This window comes from Parasteatoda tepidariorum, chromosome 3 (genome assembly GCF_043381705.1).
Source record: "Parasteatoda tepidariorum isolate YZ-2023 chromosome 3, CAS_Ptep_4.0, whole genome shotgun sequence".
Classification (NCBI taxonomy): domain Eukaryota; kingdom Metazoa; phylum Arthropoda; class Arachnida; order Araneae; family Theridiidae; genus Parasteatoda; species Parasteatoda tepidariorum.
In genome coordinates this window covers 65,447,842-65,470,196 of record NC_092206.1, presented here as the reverse complement: position 1 = coordinate 65,470,196, position 22,355 = coordinate 65,447,842, and the positions used below count along the sequence as shown (strand labels likewise).

Below are 22,355 nucleotides of genomic sequence, written 5' to 3'. Positions count from 1 at the left end.
ATATTCAAACCTTAACGCAGTCTTTTAAACCATTATACACTGTTAGAATTTTTTGGAAAAAAATGGTTATATAACAACTTTTTTAACTGTCATTTTACCATACTCAAACAAAACAATGGAATAATTATAAATAAGATGGTATTCACACTGTTAACTGTGAGAAAAAATGTTAAGCTGATTTCACCTTGTACAGTTAAACAACCAGAATTTTATCGCACCACCGATTGGGTATAAAATTGCCGAGAGGGCAAGTCTGTCAATCTTATGACCGATAGAATTCGGACTTAAGTCCCAGTGTTGATACCACAATGTTTCTTACATTCTCTTCAACACTTTAAGAATTACCAGTGTCCTGCACTCCCTAATTTGTCATCCTGGATTATTAGAATACTAAACTTCTCATTCATGCAAAGATGGCAGCACCATAGAGCTATTTAACCCAAAAATGTTTAGTATTTCCCATCTGTTACGATTGGTTAAATAACTAGATAAAATATTTTAACGACACTCCATGGTTCATGTGACCGCATTTTAACTCTAATGCTCATTACTTTAACGAAAAGCTTAGCTCCAATGATCACTTAAAGAAATGTTTAAGAATTTTGCATCATGCCAATTGTAAATGGTTAAAAAACCGTATATTTTAAGTATTCATGGTTTTGTTTAACCATATCACTTGTAAAAAGTCTCAAAAACCGTTCAAAACCGCAAATAAAACCAAAGGAAAAAATTCTTTACCATAAGTTTTACCGTTAATAGGATGGACAGATTGCTATTTTACCTTAATTTTAGAATGAAAATTCTAACAGTGTAGTTAATATGTTTCTGCTGGCTACGTAACATTGCAAAGCTACATTATCGACATCAGTAACTATTTTATTCAAAAAATGATTTACGATTTTTAAATAAGATTATAAGAAAATCATATGAATATGTAACATTGATAGCACGTTCTTTTAATTTTTAGTTTTTAATTACTACTTATTATTCACACTTTAATTATAAAAGCGCTTGCATTTCCTCTTGTTTTTTTTATTTTCTTAACATAACCAGTTACGCTTAATTCATTACACGACTCATCCATAATTACAACGCTTGCTTAATAAATCTCGATTGACCACGAATTAAAGGTAATTAAAAAACCGCGTGTTAATACAACGCCAAGTAGGTGGCCTTAAAAGGGTAGTTAACCTTTACACGAATGGGCTGATTTTACTGCTTGCCTTTGAGCACTCTCTTTTTCATCTTAATTACAAAATATATATAAAAAAAACTTTATTTTCTTAACTGGAGTTTCATTGTTCATTATACTTCTTTTAATGCTGTTTATTTGACATACAGATGATAAATACTCATTATGACTATTATTGGGAAAATTAAAAAAAAACCGGATGTAATTAATTTCTTGATTAATGAGCACGAATTATATAGAGATATTGGTAATTAACATTCATTAAAAATGAATTAAGTATCTATAGATAATTTATTTAATTAATAACAGTCTATTATTTTTGATATACGAGTATATTCTGGTCTCAGTGTTAGAATTCTTCTTCTGAAATTATGGTAAAATAACCAGCAGCTGTTTGTCCATTCGAGTAACCATAAAAGTTTATGATTAGGAATTTTTTTTTACCTTTACGATTTTGAAACTGTTTGCAACTGGTATTGTTAATAAACTGTGAATACAAAACCATACGGTTTTGTAACCATTTGTAACTTGCATAGTTTCTAAACTATAAAAATAGGACTTAAATGGACATTGAAGCTCAGTTTGCGGGGACCTCTGTGGGCAGCGCCATTCTTGCGAATGATAGTATTATATTTTGACAGTCCAGGGTCACCAATTGAAGAGTGAAGGACTCAGGAACTCTTCCTGTATTGAAGGAATGGAAGAAATATTATGGTATAAACGCTGGGATTCGAACCTCTGTTCAGCCGGTAATGAGATTGATTTCCCCTTTCAGATACAGTGTGTACCCAGCTGCATGTAACCAAATAGCGTAAGATGAGCCTAGTTGGCAAGGATAGAATTTTGGTCGTTAAACCTGTATTATGTAAAAACAATCAATTAACGTTTTCTCTAACATTTAAGAGTTTGTAAATCCTCTCTTTTATGGTTATTTCACTGTTTTGATTGAAAAATGGTAAAATAACAATTAAATAAATTGCTATTTAACTATTTTTTATTGAGATATTTCTAATTGAGTTTAATTACAGATGTTAAAAGTCTTCAAAAATTGATTCGATTTAACAAAAGTGTTACTAAACTTTTAAATTTTCTTTTCCTTATTACTTATGCTTATGAAAATGCTATATGATACTTATTATATGATTATATATGATTATACTTATGCTATATGAAAAGTGCTCTTGTTAACTGAGCTATCTTATGCAAATTAATAGGGGAGAAAAATGTTAAAATCTAATTTTGCATTTATAAAAATATTTTTGCAAAATTATGCCAATTTACTCCCGGGTAACTTTACATAGTCTAGTGATTTAATGGAATCAGTAAAATAATAAACCCAAGTTATAATTACTAAACCTTTTAAAAACCAAATATATGTCTTTTGATTTACTTCCTTTTTGTAAATATCTCAATTCGTGAATTCTGATTTACATATTAAAACTTTTATGATTTCCAGAATTTTGTGTAAGGGTTAAAGCAGGGTAATCTTAGAGAAAATTTAATAAAGTTCCTTCAATAAAGTAGAATTATATAAAATTAATAATTTGGAAAAATAAATTGTTAGATATTATCTTAAAATAAATTTTTTTTAAAGTGTTTAGCAAAACTTGAAACCTACCTTAAGCCACTATAACCTTTAGAATACCAACTTGCCCCAATGAAATTATTTCACCAAAATGACTGCCTTACTATTTCACGAAAGTTTTTTTTAAAAAACATTTTAGAACATATTTGCAATTGTTATCACTCATTTTAACTATCCCGGTTGTTGAAAACTCCTTATAATATCGCACTTCACAGAACATTAAATCCTTTAGTTAATCAAAAGAACTTTCGCGGAAGAAAATCAGATATTTGCTATTCTTTTTCATTGGAAGCCGCAATCACACTGAAACTACAGATGATGATGAAGCAGAGAGAACAGAAGAATTAATGATCATTTAGGTGGAAATCATGAGTCGAATGCCAACTTACCCTTTATGCCAGAGTACCACCATTACTCTTAGGCATGAAAAAATTATGCATCAACAACCCTCGGAAAGAAATGGATATTTCTTTAAAGATATAAAAGCCGTTATTTTTCAATGTGGAATAAATACACTTTTGGAAAAAATGAGTTAATAACGATTTTAGTAACATACTAGGAGGCTTTTTTCCCCAATTCGCTTTGCTCACCAGACCCAGTGGTTGCTTCATGTCGCGAATGACCATTGTGTCGTCCATTACATGTTTTCACATTTGTGAAGGTTAAACAAATAGATATTATGGGTCAATAATTCAATATTTTGTTCATAATACGCGTTGAACGATAAGTTCAATTTACTACAACCTTACTAAGGTGCTAAGAGGATACAGATTACAGAACTTCTTTAACTTAATTACACACTGAGAAAGAAGCCAACAACCAGAGTATGGCAAGATTAACTGTGTTTCTGGATCTATGGGAACTCAAAGAAGTTCGGTAATTGTTGTGGAAGCGATTTGGTAATGATTTATGGTAAGATTAACAATAAAATGTGGTTTTATAATATGTGATAAGATTTGATGAAAGTGGTAAAATTTGGTAATTTCCTCATGATACTTTAGAGCATGGCATAAAAATCATTTATGAGTTAAATTAACTTTTTTGTTTTGCGTTTTATACTAAATGTGTAGTAATAACAATTATAATTTTGAAAACCAGAATTCCCAGTAAAACGTTTCCACATCGGCCGAAAAGTTACCAAATGAATTGTTTAAATACCGTAAATTTGGTCTTTGTTACTAATACCATGGTTTCTTTTATCAGAAATGTCACTACCATGCAATACGGTAATTTTACCAGAATTTTTTTTATCCCTGCAGGATCTATGGTTCAGCTTAGTTTCTTATTTAAGTTGTAGCAAATTCCCACCGTATTAGGTTTCAAGGTACCGAGTTTATAGTTTAACGAGTTTATAGTTATAGTTTTTAGTGAGTGAATAAATAAAGTTTCAACTTGAATTTTTACGACGAATAAATTTAACCCTCAGTGTTGCAGCATTTATTTTTGTTTGGTCTCAAGTAGACAAAAAAGCGTTTTTCTAGGGAAAAATGGAACCATTATTATTATTTTTTTTTTGCTTAATAAAAATATATAATTCGATATTTTTTGAATATTAAAAAAAATCAAATCAAATACAAAAGGCCATTTTACGTCGAAATTCACAGAAAAAAAACGGGATGAATACACGAACAAATGTTTTTTTTGTTGGTTTTTCAGAAATATGCTGTTAATAAGAATTTAAATATCAAAATAAATTAACGGTTTTCTAACCAAATAATCTGATTTTATTTATTCTGAAATCGATTTCCTGTTTAATTTAAGATCTTGTAGTGGATAATACTACGCCCACGACAATTCCTGCGGTCGTTTATCTTTTACGAACAAACTAGTTTCTTTTACAGTTCTCGTAAGCATCAGGGAGAGAACTTAAAAAGGGTCAAGGTACTGCAGAAAAACATGGCATTGACAGAGAACAACTTGAAAATTCCGCATGCAACGAGACCAATTAGTAATAGGGGAAGCCATTGTCTTTACATGGGTTCGTATTGCATTTCGATTTTTATATTTCAAAGAATAAGGTTGTTCAACTGCTTGACTTAAGCCTTATCATAGTCCCTTTCTTCCTAGAAAATGTTCTATTAGAATGCTTTATGGAATAATACATAAATTCGAAAGATGAGTTTCGAGTGGGTTTAAGAAAAATAATTGGAAAATTGCTCAAAAATTGCTAAAGGTTTTCAGGATTGGAAAAAAATGTGTTTCCATCGAAAGTAACCTAGAATAAGCGCCCACGATACCCGTTAGTAAAGAAAGGAAATTATTTTGTGAAAACGGCCCCAAAATATTGTTCTTCAGTGGGATGTTACTTTTTCTATTTTCTGATATTTTTCTGACAAGCAGGAGAGAGTGAGCATCTATTGTATTGTTATAAATTTGAAGAAAAAATGTTTTGATGAATCATTTTAAAAATTTAATTTGAATTTTTAAAATAAATTAAATATTTATTTTAAAAAGATTTATAAGAAAGTACATTTGTGAAGGAAGAGGGATTTAAAATCTCTTAAATGCTGTATTTACTCCCAACAAAATTTAGGACGGTTATTTTTTAATTAGTTATGTTGAACCATTCAAGTTAAGAATGTATATTGAATTCAAAAGATAATCTTTAAAGTAAAATGTATCGTAACACTATAGAATGTTTTTCAAGGGTTTCAAAAGTAATTTTCAGAATCAAATTTCGAAATCATAACTATGAAAAAGTCATAATTTAGTAATATTTATTACAATATTTTTGTTTATTAAAGGTTTTTGAGAAATTAACAAATCTAGCAATTTTGGTCCTGTTCATTCTCATCATAGACTGTACTATTTAAATTTTTTTAAATAAAATTAAAAAAAGAGAGAAAAAAATATGCCAGCACTTTTCAAACATCCATCACTACTTTCCAATGCTCAGGTGGATTGGAAAAGTCTCCAGTTTTTTTTCTAATCAGATTGATATATTTTAAGCAGTGAGCTTGTATACTTATTGCAGTAAGCTTATATACTTTTAGGATAATTAAACTCATCACTGTTCATTGCGTTGCTTAATTAGCTTGATTTATTTCAGCCAGTTTGCAATAAGCCCAGAGCATTGAAGGCTTATTATCAATAGACTTAATGAAGATTTATTGCAATAAGATAAATTTTTTTTATCTGAGCTATTCTTCGTATATAGCCTAAAGAAATATAGTCTGATTGCAGTCAGATTTTTCCAATGGAGACTTTTCCAATTAATTGGCGCACTGCTAAATGTTGGTGACAAAAAATAGCCAGACCACTCAATTATCTAACAACATATGTATGTTTTACGATTACTTATTGAAATGCATGGTTGATAAAGTGATAACTGTTGATTTTCTCGTAAAAATTCGATATTTCTTTTAAATATGAGGGAAATGCTATTTTAAAAATCATTCTCACTGCACATCGTGACTATCATGTCAAACGATAAATATCTTATAAACGTTAATTACCGAATACGATAATACCGCGATCATTATGGACAATAAACATCGAAAACGATAACCATCCAATTCCATATTATCATGCGCTCTCATAAATTCCATTTCAATAACAAAAATGTTAACCAATGTAAAAATAATGAAATTTCTTAAAATAGAAATATATCGTAATGCATCGTGAAATTTCCTGACAATAAACCGCGATGAAAAATCTTGATGACACAGGCTTATTTTACTCTTTTCGTATTAATGAACTTCAATAGACGCCTACTTATTGCAAGTACTTATCCCCTAAGGAATAGAAAAGGAATGAACGAGGAAGATGTTACTGAAAACGTGTTTTGCGTAGGTTGTTGGTAGTTCAAGACTATTAAAGGCTTTTATACCTCATGTAAGTGCTTGTCATGTAAATTATAGCTCCCAATATTTTTTTCTTTTCCAATTAAGTTTCGGTAGTTGCTACTTATATTGATTATGAAACCAAGTTTTTTTTTAATGAGCTATTCATTCTATTTCATGGTCTTCTTCAACTTCATTTGTAAATATCTGTTTTAAAAAAAATTAAGAATGATAATAATAAAAGAAATTAAAATAGTAATGGAATAAATAAAATTACTATTAACTTTTAATCCCTTAAATGAATAAGATCTGTAAGGTTTAGTCTAAAGAAAATTTCATCAGTAGAATTTGTGGTTTAAGCAAAAAATAAAATGTAAGAAGTTATTTTGTAAACATTGATATTTATGGATCTGGATTGTATTATCAAACAAAGTATTATAAGGCAATTGTATTATAGGACAAAGTACTAATTCAATTCAATTTCGCTAGTTTCCACTTAATATGTTTAGTATATGTTAATAATGATATCTAGTAACAGATTGTCCTGATAATTTTACTAATTTTTTTTTAAATCGTAAGAAATATTTTATTTTTCGAAGATAATACGAAAAATTCTCTAAACTTAATAACCAGAATTCTATCTGCCCCATTTAGGCCCACCTTATAAAGCTATTTCATTCCATGCAGCTGGGTACATAATATAGCTGAGAGGGCTAATCGGTCAATCTCATTACCGGCAGACCAGGGGTTCGAATCCCAGCGTTGATGCGACAATATTTCTTTCATTGCTTCAATACATGTATAGTTTCCAGTGTCCCGCACTTTTCAATTGGTGACCCGGGAATATTAAAATGCGATACTATCATTCACGCATAAATGGGTCTGCACCCACAGAGCTTCAATGTCTTTTAAGTTTCATTTTTACGGTTTAGAAACTAAGATAGTTGTATTTTTTTTTGTCGTTTGCCTGTTTAGGCAGTGGGGGTGCGATTGTTCCTGTTTTTCAGGAATGGCCAGGAATTCGACTTCTGCCACGCCATTCACACAACCCGTTTATAGGGCGGGTCACATTCACACACAAAGGAGAAAGGACATAGAACACAGAGAGAGAGAAAAAGAAGCTTCCATGCCTTGNACAAGAAAAAAAAAAAAAAATAATAATTTTTTTCGGTATATTTAGTCCCCCTTTGCAATATGGGCAAAATGGGGCAGGTTTTTTCGAAAGAAGAAACGTCAAAGAAGACAACAAAAAAAAGTTTAGCTAATTACCTCGTGGAACTTTTTGGAGATAAGTTTCGAAAGTGATTAAAGCATTGTAAAATGTCAAATGATAAGATATAAACTATAAGTTTGTCAAGAGTATTAACTAATCCAACAAACTGAAAAATTGTACTATAATTTCGGACTAATTACTCTGATAAAAATGTAACAGAAAGGTGAAATTCCTATATATATTTCTGAAATATAAATTTAAAAGTTACATTTGAAAAAAAATTTTTTTAACATATTTTTCACTACATTGTACTCTCGTCGGTCCAAAAAGTAAATGATGATGTTTGGAATGATTATGAATATTTAATTTGGGCGATATTTAAGCTGCCTAAACATATTTCAGTTGAAATTTAATTTTTGACTTTTGGCCAAAGATCATGGTCTTCTGGCCCACTGTGCATCGGGAAAAAAACAAACTTTTTCGGATTGTATTATCAAACAAAGTATTATAAGGTAATTGTATTATAGGACAAAGTACTAATTCAATTCAATATCGCTAGTTTCCACTTAATATGTTTAGTATATTTTAATAATGATATATAGCAACAGATTGTCTTGATAATTTTACTATTTTTTTTTAAATCGTGAGAAATATTTTATTTTTCAAAGATAATACGAAAAGTTCTCCAAACTTAATAACCAGAATTCTATCGGCGTTATTTAGGCCCACCTTATAAAGCTATTTTGTTCCATGCAGCTGGGTACATACTGTAGCTGAGAGGGCTAATCGGTCCGGCAGACCAGGGGTTCGAATCCCAGCCTTGATGCGACAATATTTCTTTCATTCCTTCAATACATGAAGAGTTTCCAGTTTCCCGCAATTTTCAATCGGTGACCCGGGAATATTAAAATGCGATACTATCATTCACGCATAAATGGGTCTGCACCCACCGAGCTCTAATGTCGTTTAAGTTTCATTTTTACGGTTTAGAAATGTAAATGTATAGATTACAAAACCGTACAGTTTTGTAATTATGGATCTTTAACCGTACCACTTGTAAATGGTTTCAAAACCGTAAAGGTGAAAAAATGTTTCTAATCATAAATTTTATGGTTAATCGGATGGACAGACTGTTGCCTGTTATTTTACCGTAATTTTCAGTTAAACCGTATAGGTTTGTAATTACGGATTTTTAACCGTACCACTTGTAAATGGTTTCAAAACCGTAAAGGTAAAAAAATGTTCCTTATCATAAATTTTATGGTTAATCGGATAGACAGGCTGTTGCCTGCTATTTTACCGTAATTTTCGATTTAAAATTCTAGCTGTGCATTTATAATTTTCATATTTAATTATATTCCAGAAAGTATGCATGACAAATTCTGAAAGTATTCACAACGAATTTCACTCCCCAAAGTTGAAAGAAACCACCAAGGATAAAAGCATAACTTTCACCACAAGGATTCTATAAGAGGGAAATGCCAGCAGATGACAAACTTCGAGAAAAACAGAAATTGAATGGGTAATTAGTTAATGTCGGCTAAAAAATGTCGTCGAACTCTTAAGGTCGATTTCTCAATCTTATAAAACTCGTCCTTCACTCGCATCTCATATCACAATTATCAAAGATTTCGAACGAAAGTTTTGAGGCCCGAAAAAATTGTGTATCAAAGCAAACAGGGCAGTGTTGCAATTGCTACACCCTGGTCATCAACCTTTAGGTCAGTGTCAAAACCTTGAGCAACTCAGCGGCACTTGCTTGCCCTGTACAAAATGAAAGTTTCAAGGGTAGGCTGAAATATCAGGTGCATGGAACAATAATCTGAAAGAAAAAATTTCTTTTTACCTTTTACCGATCGAGTCTTTTTTCTACAAATTTTTTTCAAGCAATTCCCATTGTTCGATTGAATTTTCTGCAAAAATGAATAAAGTCTTTTTTTTTGTTAAGTTCTCGATGGAAAATTATTATGGTATAAATAACAGAATCGGGAATTATTCATGTTTGAGTGTAATCATCATTTGAAAATGGGTATTAAATTTTATAAGAAGAGTTTGTAGTTGTACATTGTTCTTATGATACTTGTATATTAAAAATTTTCATTTGAATAACCTGAATAAGTAATTATTAATTCCCCTCCCCCTTGAAGCAAGAAAGAATTGAATCGAAATTTAAATAATAATAGTTAAATAGTCAAATATTATGAGTTAGAAGTTAGATTCGAATTTTTTAAGTTGACGCAGAATTTTCATTGAACATTTTTTTCATACTTTTTTTCATTATTTTGTAGTAATTTAATCAAAATACGGGAAAAAAATATTTAGCATTTTAATAATTTATGGTTATGGAATACAGCATGAAACACCTTTTCTGCATTTAAGGAAAAATCTTCCAAACACGGCTCATTCCCAAACAATAACTTTTCCAATTCGCACTTATTTGCAATTATTTAAATTTAAGAGAAACAGAAATCATCATGAAATAAATAAATGTTTGAATATAAAATTTTTTTAACAACTTTTTTTCTTTGGATTTCATTTTTTCGTACAAATATAATTCCAATTATCTAACGGAATTTTTTTAGTAACTATTAGACTATGTTTTATAATTGAAAAATACCAAAACATGCTTCTGCTTGTAATTGGAGTGTCAGAAAAAAAATAGAGGAAATGGACACCGGTGTCTCATCTGCGTCAAAGAGTTAATAGCATCAGTTTCCACATCTCCGTGTTACCATCTTGTAAAAATTAGCATTAAAGTCTTATTAAAAATATGTAGATTTTGGTTGAAACAAATTATTAAGTTTCCTTGAATAAATAATCGAATCAATCTACAATTCCAGTTTTATCATGCTTTGAAGATAAGCATAAAAGTTTCGTTAAAATTTAATCTTTTAAAATGTATATATTATAATTTTTGAAAATTATATCATACTTTTCATCCGGAGTGTAAAAAAGCTTAGTTTTTTTTATGAAAAAGAAAATAATCTAATTTTTTCAGAATGAATTTTTGATAATTTAGAAAGTTATTTGAATTAGATTAGATTTTTTAAAAAATAATTCTATTAAATAAAAGTTAATAGTAAAATGAAGCAAAACTAGAGCAAATGGGTGTGCAGTTTAGGGCTAATTAAATGAAAATTGAATTTTGAAAATTGTTATGAACGAAAAAGGAAAAGTTAATAAAAAGGAATAAATCTAATGGAATTGAGAAAGAACTTTTTATTGATGCTTTTCCAGAAGAGGAAGTTATATTTCTTATTTCAACATTGTTTTGTAATCTAAATGAATCATTTTGCACGTAGCTACAGTTTAATTTCTTTTGTAACAAGTATTCTTTCCTCCAAACTTATTTGAGGAAGTCTATAGCCATCTCTTTAAACTTATTCTTAATTCTGAAATTTGAAGGAGGTTGGAAAGTAAAAGAAACATTTTATTTGTAAAATGCAAGTAAATTTCAGTAATATTGCTTCTTCATTTTTTGTTTCATAAACGTCGTTGAACAGCCGACCCAATTTTGAGTTTATAATTAATTTGCTTTAGTGGAGAACTTTTTGATGTAACTAACCGCATTTGCGTTACATGGAGAGGAAAACTCCAAAAGCCTACCACGGTTAGCCTAATGACAAGAGAACTCTAACTCATGATCCGTCTACCTGTGAGGATACTTTAAGCCCGCAATGTGGTTAGTGAGAACCGGGTGCGGAATTCGTATCTACCAGCAATCGGCTGGGATCCGAACCCACGTCATCTCATTGGGAGATGAGCGCTCTATTCTCTGAGCCACCACGGCTCTGAATATTATCGTTTATCACACTAATAGGAAGTGAGCCACACTTGGAACTTTCTTTTCTCAGGAACTATTTAATCGATTCTGTTCGAATTTCGAAATCTGCCATTTACATAATGAAAAAAATGTAAAAATTTATGTACCTTATAATTCCATTTTTTTTTACCGTTATTAAAACTAATAACAAATAACCATAAAAAAAATTATTTGTTACGTAGAACTATTTTAGGATAAACAGTTTTTATAGTTATGTTCCAAAATTATTTAATTATCTAAAGTAACTCTTGAGATATACGAAAATACGTAAGAACTAAAATTAATAGCAAAAGGGCTAAACTTTTGACTGCTCTCCTGTTTGAACTATTAGGACAATGTATTAAAGCTACTTCCCCTTAGTTTGAGGGTTAATCCGTGAAGGAAAAAGACTTAAATTTCATACAAATAAAATACGCGGTTTACTTAAAATATGGTCTGCAAAAATTAATTAACATTTAATAATTAGTCCCTCAAATCATTAACACTACATTTCAGTATGTGAAAATTCAACTATTGTATCAAAAAGCATTAAGATGTTCTCTTTTTTGTTGCTCATAGTACAATTTTAGTATAATATGGATAATTCGTATAAATAAATTTTTACTTCTTTTTGTTTTGTTTATATAGATAATAATTAGTCCCTCATATATGTAGGATATATATCCTATGGATTATAATATATGCCCTAGGCATTGTATCATTCATTTATGCTGGAAATTAACCATATTACAAATAGGCCTAGTAAGATATCATAATTGATAAACATTTCATACATTGCTAGGCATTATATACAAGAGCAATAAAGTTTGAAATAAAATTATTTCATGCTTTTAATTAATATGATTATGACTTATTAGTATTAATTGAAAGCAATTTTTTCGTGCAACAATAATATTCATATTTTATTTTATTTTAGAATACCGTGCAAAATATCATTATTTTTTGAAGAGCATTTCTCATTGTGTATAGCTAAGGAGTATAATTCTCATATTTCATACTTAGTCCTTCATGCATCAGGCATTATATACAGGATATATTCTTTATATACAATGTCAGTATTCCCTACATTGCCGGTAACATTAGATAAGAAGAGAAGGAAACAAAGTTTCAATCAGATTATAATTGCAAAAATTTTCTTAACCGCAAAGTTTTAAACCGTGGAAGAAGGTGGGACACTGGTGTTCCTTTTATGTATATATATTTTTTTTCTAGGGCTTTAATTATAAGCAAAATATACTTTGGTAATTTTTAATTGCAAAAGAAACAGTTTAACAGTTACTAAAGAAATCTGTTAGATTATAGGAATTATATTTGTACTAAAATATAAGTTCCAAAAGAAGTAGCTTGGAATTTTTTTCATTCATATTCAAAAATTTATCAATGATTGATATTTTAAATTAAAGAAATTTCAATGAGAAATAACTGTTTTTATTAGCTTTAAATAATTGCAAATAAGTGCAAATTTTAAAAATTATTGTTCAGAAGCGAGTCGTGCTTTTAAAATTTTATCTTTAACACAGAAAAAGACACCGGTGTACACAGTATGTTTTCATAACCATCTCTGTATTCCGCTGTATTTCAAAGCCATCAATTATTAAAATGCTAAATATGCATTTTTTACTTACTTTGGCTAAAATCAATGCAGAATAATGTTGAAAGCATGAAAAGTATGTTTAATAAGCATTCTATGTCGAAGGGTTAAGAATTCAATTTCTGGGAAACGTGCTCTAACTTTTATGTTTCAATATTTCACATAAATCTTCATTTAAATGTGTTTTTATAAACAGTGATACAAAGGAAAAAAAATACTTTTAGCACTTGAAGAGTAGTTTTGTATCCAAAATGCTCATAAATACGAAACCATTATATGCACTTAAATCGTGATAGTTTAAACTTTAAAAATTCATTGACGACATTAACTATATTGTGTTAGTTTGATTGACTTGTCGGATTACAATAACCTATCACCATACTGTGTTATTGTTCCTGATTTATCACTTAGAACAATGATTTCATAGATGTTTGACTTAAGCCAGGTTCTTTCTCTAATCGCATCATCTTCAGCTTATGTCGTGACTAGACAGTATGTAGCATATATGATTAAAGTTAAGATTATTAGCTCTGGAATTAAACAATAGAGTTGCAAAGATAATATCGATTAATCGATGATAGACAATATGAAAATTAATATCTTTTACTGTCAAGCATGAATTTTAACAACAGAAGACTTGTTTTTTCATAACACACAGGATCTTCTATTGTTATTTACCTCCTTAACTTCTTAATTGGCAAACATTGAAAGATTTAGTAATTTGAGACCGATTCATATGAACGAATGCAGCAATTTATAACAAATACGAACGAACGAAAAAATAGGGCAATTTTTAATTATTTTGAAGATTATATATATATATATATATATTTTTATAAAAAGAGGAATATGTACCAAAAGCAATGAAAACTGTTAAATCAATTTAATCAATAAAGTATTGTTCAATATCACTGTACCACCTCAATCATTATTATATTACAGTAATTAACAGTTTTAAAGTTGTACTGCATTATCATTGTTGAATCAAATTTTAACTCTCAAACTTACTAATTCATTTCGAAAAAATGAACAGCTCAAAGCACAAATTTATTATCTCCACATTTTGAAATATCGTAAATTAATTGTGAAAAGCACCTGGTTCAGTCATAGCTCTTTACATTAAATTCCACTAACAATAAAGTCTGTGGTGCTGTGCATCACAAGTTTTATTGTTTTTAAAAAAATGATATTATGATTTGTTGTTTATTATAGTTCATAAGCTTGCTACCGAATGTATAGTGGAGCAGCGCAACCGGTCGGCCATGGAGGCATCCCCATTTTTTATTCTTTCATTATTGCACATGCATATGTCCAACAGTGACACGTTTCCCTGTAGATTATTGAACTCGAGCATCAGTGAGTGTCTCGGAGGCCATTTTGATCGGCCCGAAAAGGAACCGAGGGTCCGTGGTATTGCTCCTTGTTAAACTGTTCTATCGTAACATGCTTGACTAGGCATGCAGATCGCTGATTATAGTAAGTAGGAGATTATAGTAAGTAGATTAAGTAGGAGAGCCATTTCCCCTTTGAAAGGCTCAAATTGTGATGGTATGTCTTTGGATCATGGTCAGGTATGTCTCCATAGCCCATTATTATAGTCAGGTAATTGCCCATTCTGTAGCTCTAGTGTGACAAAAATAAACACCAACACTTATATATGTAGGTATCAAGCGGAAGAACAAAGCATAATTTAGAGAAGGACGTCGTAAAAATATATGCATCCGGGGTTACAGTAGGGTTCGAACCCGCTACCTTTCTATGCTTTATTTATTTATTCACGCACTTATGCAAGCTTGTGAACTCAATAAAAAATGGCTTTCAAGCCCTTTTGAATTTGAATAATAAATAGCAAACATTAGAGAAGAACATCACGACGTCTTATGACAAGATTCGAAACCTCTTTAACGTTCAAGTGTCCAGCAGTGAACTGATCGTAAAGACGCGGTTCTCAGTAGAAGAACGAAGTCGAGCATCTCTGACTGCGGCCAGTGAGCGGACAGGTGACCACTTTGATCATCCTACGTATGGACCGTGAGTGTACGGTATCAGTCCCCGTTGATCTGTTCTACTGTAAAGTGATCGACTTCACACGCAAGTCATCGGGCTACCAAAGCGAAAGAGACATTGCGATGTCATGTCTTCTGATCATCCTCAGGGATGTTTACTAGACCATCGCCCTTGGGTTCGCCAAGCCATCGCCAATAGCCCTTTGTGAAGCTCTAGTACGACGTAAATAAAATACCCACCTACCTAATACCGCTTTAAAGCGATTGCGGCAGGACAATACTCTACTGAATCCTCATGGAATTACGATAATTTCATAACATAGAACGTAAATGATGAAATCGGAAGATATGATGCAATATTTGGATCAAATTAATATTATAGCAAATTTAAGTTTGGACCAAAATGTGCTTAAGACAAGAAATATTTAAGATTTTTTTTAAAAGAAGTCTCAAAATCGTTTATTTGCTTTTAAGCTTCAGATTCGAACCCGTGACTTCTTTTGTCACAATTGATAACTCTATTCCTCAGCCACAAAATTTAAAACTTTTTTAAATGCTGCCTCATTTGAATGCGCTACCACAATTTGGAGCGGAAGATGAATGGTGGTAGTAATCACCCGGCCTCCGTCTCATGCTCCGTCACGGCCTAACCATGAGTGGATTTTTCAGGAGCTGAAACCACAGGAAACATTGTATTAGAGTGGATCGTGAGCCACTAAACCATCGGAAAAAATGCAGTTGTTGTAGTTCATTTACGTCACACTAGAGTTACACAATGGGCTATTGGCGACGGTCTGGGAAACATCCCCGAGGATGATCCGCAGGCATGCCATCGCAATTTTGATCTTCTGCAGAGAAGATGGCTCTTTCGCTTTGGTAGCCTGATGACCTGCTCGCGAAGTCGATCATTTTACTATCCCTACGCAAGTTGATCAAAGTGGTCACCCACCCGCTTACTGACGGCAGTCAGTGATTCTTAACTTCGGTGTTCTACTGGGAACCGTGTCTTTTACTATCAGTCCGCTGCGGGACTTGTCTTAGTAACATACCCAAACAAATTTTAATTTCATCGTACACTTGCCAATAACCCATCAGTTAGCACAACTAACGTCTTTTAATAAAAAACAGAAGACACAGTTCAGTATTTCAACGTTTGTACGTTTTGATAGAAGTAAGTAGTATCCAAATTAAGCGTTTGTTTGGTATTTGCTTATAAGTGCTGACGTTCCTTAGTGATTTCAAGGTGCAAATCTACGATATTCTTCGTCGCAGTGTGGAGCCTTTATTGTCCTGTTTGTCCCCGTCCCCTTGTTTTTGATTCTCTCATGCAGGCAATGAGGTTTTTTAGTTATAATGAGGCATTAATTCACGTCAAGATAGCTTAGAGACTAAGATAATGGATTAAGTTACAAAATGTCGCAAGTCCTGTTCCAATTCTTTCAGATAGTCACTGTGTTTGAAACTAATATCATACACGCTCAAGTTATTAAGGTTGATAAATATAAATTAACTATCTTTAATGTAATAACCAATCTATTATAACTGCTCCAACAACGAATCTATTTTACGAGTCACTTGTTGATACGATTTCGGCTTTGGAGACGGTGCTTTTAAATCTAGAGGTAGCTGGTTCGATTCACATGTCAAACATTACTTTATTAATCCCTCTTAGTAATTTATGCTATATTTCATTCAATTTGACAAGGGTAAGTAATTCTTTACATTAAATATACAAACCTGTGGAACAATGACTAAAAAATTTAAAAAATATAAATGCGATTTATTTTACCACTGGCCTAGAACCATCAATCTACAGTGGATTGCACTGAATGCTACTCTAGGGTTAGTATGAGTCGGGAACAGAATACGAACGGACCAGTTATTGCTGGAATTTGAACATGGTCTCCTCATTAGGAAGCGGATGCTGTATGATTTGAACTATTTTGACAAAATAAATATGAGCCAGAATGACTAAGAGATTGCCAGTACTATAACAAGATTATGCAGGTTTATAATTCCTGTCATAGTGAAAAAAAAAACAGTTTTGACATTTTTAAGCGATAGTCACATAAGAGATAGTCATATAGTTTTAGAAATATAAGCTGTAAAATTGTATGTGAAACTGTAAAAGATCTCCAACTGGAAGATCAAGGTCATGGACAGAGTTGAATAGAGAAATGTTGTGGGTTAGGCTGAGGCCCACCTTGGGCTTTAGTGTCAATAAAAAACCAAAAAAATTGTAAGTACAAAAGACAAATTTTGAGAAAAATACTAACCGCTCTTTAATTTTAAGAGTAACACCAATTAAAAGACAGTTTCAATAGTGTTTGAAGTATCTAATATTGCGTGTCCGATAAAATGATTTTGTGAACTTGATTCAAAATAAGTTTTTTTTCTTTTCAGTTTCATGTTAAGAAAAAGGCGTTAAGATATATTCGATATTGGAATCTTAAAATGTTTCCAAAAATAAATAAAAAGTAATAAACTATTTACGGGATATATACATAACAAGACACTGACAATAATTAGCTCTAAGATTTAATGAGCACTGCTAATGAGTCATGTTATTCGAAAGTGTTCTTTTGTTGTTTGTCTTGTGTCCATAGGCTGTTTCAAATAACCCTGTAAGTATAAGAAATTGGTGGACTCAGACGTGAAATAAAAAAGGTAAAGTTACAAAGAACTTTTCATTAGGTGTGCAATCGAAAAAAGAAAAAAAAACTTCTTAGCTCTCCTAATTATTGACTTTTGAATAGTGTACAGCATCCGGTAGGAAAACCCTACTATAGCAGACGACCTTTCTCAAAATTACTGCCATTTAAAGATAAATAGTGAAGGAAAAAAAATCTCAAATTATTGAAGATTTTTTATTCTTACCCCGTCTTCTTAAAATAAAAATTGATCCTGGAGCGTTACCTCATATCCGTTTGAGGGGAATTTATTTAATCTTGACATTTATTGTTGTGGTTTGGCATCACTTATCGAGTTGTCACACCCGAGATTGAGCGTTTGTCTGTCAAATGTGGAAAGATTGGCGGGGCCATAAATTATGAGTGTTTATCACTATCGTAGCGAAAGTTTTCAACATTTTCTAATAAGAACATTTATTTTTATCTTTATTACAATTTATATGTACTGATCGAACGTTTTAAGACGCATTTGATCCTAAAAAGTGTTGGAAATAGTTTAAGATCCGGTTTCAACTTTGATAACGAAATCTGGTATGTCGATGATTTTCTTAGCTTTTTTGATTGTTAATAATATTTAAATTTAAATCATGGAAAATTTGTTGAGAATAAAATTTCAATAAACTATAATTTTAATGACCAAATGAGAATTTGTAACCGTTTGGATGTTAAGTACATTGAAAATCATAATATTTTATCAAGCTCATGAAGTAATTATAAATATGAAATAATGAAATATAAATTATGAAAAATTTATTTCAAGTGTAATAAATACCTTTTCCTAATGTAGTAAAATTAATTTTGTAGTCTGGGATCTTTAATAGTGTTTTTCTTACGTAATTTACAGTTTAAACAAATGGTATAAAGTTTTTTAACCTTTTTATCATATAGTAAATACTTTCATGATGGTATTAATATTTTCAAGATGGTATGAATATTTTTGAGAGGGTATGAATATTTTCATGACGCTAATGAATATTTTTCATGACGATATAAAATTTTTCAAGACAGTATGGAAATTTTTTATGCCAATATTAATATTTTTATGGCAGTATGAATATTATTACTGTGTAAATGCTTTTCATGACAGTATAAATACTTATAATGACAGTATAAATGCTTATAATGACAGTATAAATTCTTATAATGACAGTATAAATTCTTATAATGACAGTATAAATGCTTATAATGACAGTATAAATGCTTATAATGACAGTATAAATACTTATAATGACAGCATAAACACTTATAATGACAGTATAAATACTTATAATGACAGTATAAATACTTACAATGACAGTATAAACATTTTTCATGATTGTATGAATATTTTTTCATGATATTATGCACATATTCATGACATTTTGAATATTCATGGCAGTTTCACAATATGAATACTTTTTTATGACAATGAGGACATTATTTCGAGATCGAGAATATTTTTTGCAATAATGTGAATATTTTTCATTAATTTTGAAAATCATAATGCAGAATTATTTATTGATTAATAATTGAAGTAGTTTAATAGTTATATAATACCATAAGCGAACTAGCAAGATTTTAACTTTTTAACATAACGTTTGCCTAAATGTGGGTTCGACTGTTATTTTCTTTGATAAATAATAGTATTGAAAGAACGAAAAAAAGCAAAAATTTTAGTTAAAATTTTAGATTTTGGAAATCTTTGCTTTAGGGGAAAAAACCTACTTTGTGAAGTTCGAAAACAAGGTTATTAATCTTATACAAACTTTTATGAAATTCAATGTAAAAATTGTGTCTGCAGTTATTTTCTAACTTAAAACTATACCAGCAAATGAGGCACTTAGAATTTTATCATTTTTTTCTCACATTCGGTTTAAAAAAATCCGTATTTTTTAATTTTTATTAATAAAAATAACCTTGTTATAAAGGTTGTAAAAATTTTTATACTTGTCAAAAAACTTTTTTGGAAAGTAAACACATTATTAAGTTATAAAAAATAATCAATAATTAAATTTTTTTTATTTAGTATTTTTGAAAAAAGTAATTTAATTAATTTAATAGTTATGTGCGATATTTTTAATTTAAATTATTCAAGAAATATAGTAAAAATGAAAAAAGAAAAATTAATATTACAAGGGATTTAAACTTTCGACCATTCTCATGACGAAATATTTGGAATTATATCTTATAAATTGTGGTTGTTTTCAAATCTTGAATGTAAAAAAACGATATTTATTCTGAAAAAATGCGTCTTAGTATTGATATCTCAGTTTAAATACTAAAGTACTCGATTTAAGTACTTAAAATATAATTTTCATTAATTACTTAGTATTCTTAAAATCTACACTCCATTAAAATTGCCATCTATTAAAAATGCACATAGTGAAGTTCACATGTAAATCCGATCATTAAATTAAAAGTTATACAGGAATAATATTCGCATTGTGTGATTCATTTATGTGCGGAATCAAGAGTTTTTCCAGACTAGCGCAGATAATGTTTACGCTAATAAGTATAGTTACGCAGATAATGTATAGCATTAATGGTTTACGCTAGCGTTAAAGTTAAAAAATTTGTCTCTCTCTCCTTCTATATACTAATTTGGTGATTGCTTCTTTATATTTATTGACTTGATTCATTAAATATTGTAAATTAAATGGCATTACGGTAATTTTCTAAAATGAAATACTATAAACCGCTTGATTATTTGTATAGTTCTAAAAATTACTGATTGATTCTAGCAACTGATTTGTTATTGTTTTGATAGTAGTAACTTGTCTTTATAGATAACGATAAATAAATAAATAGCTCCAATTCAAGCATACAGTTTGCATTGATACAAATACATGTTCTTGCCGAATTGGGGTGTCGGGGGTTCCAAATCTGAAATTAGTTTTGCTCCTAATGCTAAAGATTTTTTTAATGCATTTTAAGTCAATTTTTTATAAAAATGCACACATTTAAGAACGTTATGTGTAACAGGGGGTTGCATAAATGTTGCGAATGTCGACGAATAGGGGAGCATCACCAGGATTAAAATTGCATAGGAACACAGGCGTGTAAATGTCATCATACGCGGCTAAGAAAGCTTCCCTAATTTGAAAGACACATGAATAAACAGTTCATATTAGGGGAGGGTCCCTAGTGGCGTATGACGACATTTCCGGTGCATGGATTCCTATGCAATTTTTTCCGGGTGATGTGCCCCAACAATCATAGAAGTTTGTAGCAACATATACGTGACCCTCTGTTGCATAAAACGGTTTTAAACTTTTACATTTGGACAAAAAATAGATTAAAAATATCAGTTTGAAAAAGAGCTGTAGCTTGGAGGAAAAAAAATTGGTTAGATATTTAAAATCGTGGATACGGAAGTATCTAAGAATTTGTTAAAAAAAAAACTGATGCAACTGAAAATAAAAACAAAAGATTGTTTCCTAGTGTAATCTGTAGAATAACCTTTTTTACACTTAAGTGGTAACATATTAATTTAATAATAAACTGTAGAATTCATAGAAAACATCAATGCATGTATTCTTTTTAAGTTTGAAATTTAGAAGGAGAATTATTTTAATTTTAGGGGAAATTTTTCCCCCTTCTAGGGTAGACTTATACGATTTAAATTGCAATCCACGTTCTTCAGTTGATAAAAAAAAATCAATTTTCATTTGTGTAGATTTTTAAAATAATTTATTCACTGCTAAAATTTATGTATGTTCTATAAAGGTGCTGAAAGGTTTATGTAAATGATGCGGAAGAGCTGTTATATATGTATCTTGTTAAATCGAGCATCTTTAATCTTTTGATGGCGCCCTTGAAAAGTAACAATTCTTTATATATAGACAGCTGTTTCACACCTAAAACGTGACCAGAGAAATAAAAGCTTAGATTTCAGACATGCATCGCTAAACAAGGTTAAATTAGCAGCAAATGAGATATAAGCTCTCGATAATGTTTCCATTATCATTGTTTCTACAGAGAATGGAGTGCACAATGAGAAATCAGAATATCACAAAGGCTTCACATTTAGTCAATAAAACTTTGCTGAAGCTCAGATGTCAAAAAAATGTTGCAAATTTGTTTATTAAATATTTATTAAAATGTAAATTATAGAAAAAAAACTTGCGTAACAGAGTTTTAAGAAGTTTAACATTTTTAAATAAATCCTACATTAAAAAATACGCTTTTTAGAAGAAACGTTGCTATCCGTTTTAAGGCAATATATAGTTATACACTGTATATCCTAATGTAGAGTATATTAATGAAGTTACTCATAAAATTTCGGTATTAAAATTGTATTTAAACTAAGGTTTTAGTTTTATTTGCTGCTAATTTAATTAACTTAAACTTTAGGAATTAGAATAAATTGACTGTGTAAATTGCTATCTATTTTATGTTAAAGAAGCGTTTTTCAATGGATTTATTTCATTAATTATCATTTTGTCATTTGATTATTAATGAAATCGATGCAATTTATAAATTATTTTAACTGAC

The 22,355-nt window shown here is 30.2% G+C and overlaps 1 protein-coding gene across 7 annotated transcripts in view; it reads left to right on the top strand.

Moving 5' to 3' along the window:
- The first annotated feature begins 16,242 nt into the window (after positions 1-16,242).
- LOC107445688 (dual oxidase maturation factor 1) overlaps positions 16,243-22,355 on the top strand; it is a 153,288-nt gene continuing 147,175 nt past the window's right edge. For 2 of the 7 annotated variants that reach the window (XM_071178766.1, XM_071178762.1), the window contains exon 1: positions 18,215-18,413. The gene's annotated coding sequence lies outside the window, so the exon portion shown is untranslated. Of the gene's footprint in view, positions 16,364-18,157; positions 18,414-22,355 lie in introns of those variants that run through there. The other 5 variants (XM_071178768.1, XM_071178765.1, XM_071178761.1 and 2 more) reach the window with 5 other exon arrangements.